We start from the raw sequence: 2,660 nt of genomic DNA on the forward strand, positions 1-2,660 counted from the left end.
GTGTGTGTGTGTGTGTCTGTGTCTGTGTCTGTGTCTGTGTGCGTGCGAGTCAATACTTAATGCATTACCTTTTTGTGAAATGGCAGCTGCTGCAAAGGACACATGATCCACTGACACGACACCCACCAAAAGCAAAACAATATGCGACATCTCTGTAAAAAACAAAGAACATATTAAAGATACCATATGTTATCTCAAACACACACAACACAACACTTCATTGGTAAGTCGTAGTAAGATAATTGATAGTAAGTTGTTATTAATAATTGGTAATGGTATTTGTGTTGTGTTTTACTTCACTTCTGTTGGATTTCCTTCTTCACTAATTGAGAAAGAAGTGAGGTGTAAATCATAGTCTCTAGTGGTTTTACTTGCATGCAATTATTTCATGCTCTATAAATCAGAGTGTCAACAACTGACATGATTTTTAACTACAAAAAGGCTGCGTTGACTGTGTCATTGGTGTTTAGATATTCTGTATTATACAAATTTGCTTAGAAAAAACAGCAGGTCTAAAATATACTGTATTTCCAAAAGAATAATTCATCCCTCATGTAACACAGTCTTAATGCCTGAACCAAGCACAGAAACCAAATTCTCAAAAGTGAATCAGCAAAAGATGCTTAACAAGACCAAGATTCAGCATAACCAATCTTATAGCAACAACATATTAGCATCAAGACATACTGTTAAAAGCAACTCCAACCCCAAACAATCATATAGAAAAATATTTCTATGAGAAAACATCCTTTTTGCAAATGAATGAAAAAGGTTTACAATGGATTGCTAGCAAATCAGCAGGATAATGAAGATAAATACAAAAAATAGATGCTGTCTGCAGTAGAGCAATTTTGTAATTGCAGCACTATTTTCTAATAGCCTGAATTACATCAATGCCATTTGTAGTCTGTGAAGCAGCAGAGCCACTGCTCAGGGACTGTGAAGAAACAGTTCTTACTGCACTCGCGACTGAAAATGATCATCAATGTGCCCTTAAACAATTAAACCTTAAAAAGATCCAGATTTTGAAAAACAAGTCAACTTTTCGGTGTTACCTCAAATTTTTATACTGTGTTGTAAATTCTATTCTGTGTTGAAAAACCTCCACTTGCTCCGCTGCTGGAATAGGATCTTTTTGTGTGAATAAATATTTGTTATGGTCACGTGATATTTGTGAAAGCAAAGTTTATGGTTGTAACAAGATATTCTCTTGTGGTCTAATGCAGTATTCAGATATTTATAAGTAAAAGTAGCAATACCACATTGTAGAAATACTCCAAGTAAAAGTCATGCACTTAAAACTGTACGTAAGTACAGTACTTGGGTAAAATATTTAGTTTCTTTCCACCATTGCTTGTAATTCATCCAATATCTCAAGGTTGGTGACAAATCTTATATACTTTGACTGAGAAACTGTTTTATTGATAAAGGCTACACTCACACACTCTCTATGATGCAGTTTCACATCTTGTTTAATTAATTACAATATGATTTTTATTTTTCATAAAGTGTACTTTAAAAAATACAGATGTCTGTGTTATTTTCTTGAACTCAGATCCTCTAATACAATGAATGTAGTCTGACATCTGAATTTTGCCACTGAATTCTTGAATGTGTCAGGGTCATATTTTGACCAGTAAGAAACAAACCATTATTCTTTACACTCGGTGTCTCTCTCTCTCTGATCTATTTTTAGAGGTTAGAAGGACACTGTGAGAGTGGGGTGACAGGCTTCCTGACGCCTAACACTAATAATTCAACTGCTTCACGCAGCAGCAGGAATGAGAACCGGCAGCCAGCTGTGCGCTCCCAGTTGCACCGACCACATGTGGCCGTCTGCTGGAAATATTTACATCTAATTAATAAAGTCTTTTAATATATAATTGTGGTTTTCCCTTGTGTTTTCTATCTCTCTTCTGTTCATTCATTTAAACCTTTCAAAGCTATTTCACACTGTTTTTTCTTAACCATGCCCAATGTAGAAATAAGGTTAAATCAACATTTTTATGTAAACGGATGAACTTGAATTTTAACTTGATATAATCTAATATGAATAGTAGAAAAAAAGACCTGATGTACATTCAGTTTTGTAAAAATCCTGTTGAGATTGAAGAAACCTGCAAATTAACTACTGATATACAGTGGGGGAAAAAAGTATTTGACCCCTTGCTGATTTTGCAGGTTTGCCCACTTACAAAGAATGCAACAATCTACAATTTTAATCATATGTACATTCTAACAGTGAAAGACAGAATCCCAAAGAAAATTCCAGAAAATCACATCATATGAATTTATAAAAATTGATAACCATCTGATGAGGAAAAACAAGTATTTGACCCCCTGGACAAACAGCATGTTAATATTTTGTAGAAAAGCCATTATTGGCCAGCACAGATGTCAAACGGTTTTTATAGTTGGTGACAAGGTTTGTGCACATTTCGGCAGTGATGTTGGCCCACTCCTCCCTGCAGACAGCCTCCAAATCATTCAGGTTCCGAGGTTGTCGCCTGGCAACTCGAATTTTAAGCTCCCTCCAAAGATTTTCAATTGGATTCAGGTCTGGAGACTGGCTAGGCCACTCCAGAACCTTGATGTGCTTCTTCTTCAGCCACTCTTTTGTTGCTTTGGCGGTGTGCTTAGGGTCGTTGTCGTGCTGAAAC

This window comes from Micropterus dolomieu, linkage group LG04 (assembly GCF_021292245.1).
Source record: "Micropterus dolomieu isolate WLL.071019.BEF.003 ecotype Adirondacks linkage group LG04, ASM2129224v1, whole genome shotgun sequence".
In the NCBI taxonomy this organism is placed as follows: domain Eukaryota; kingdom Metazoa; phylum Chordata; class Actinopteri; order Centrarchiformes; family Centrarchidae; genus Micropterus; species Micropterus dolomieu.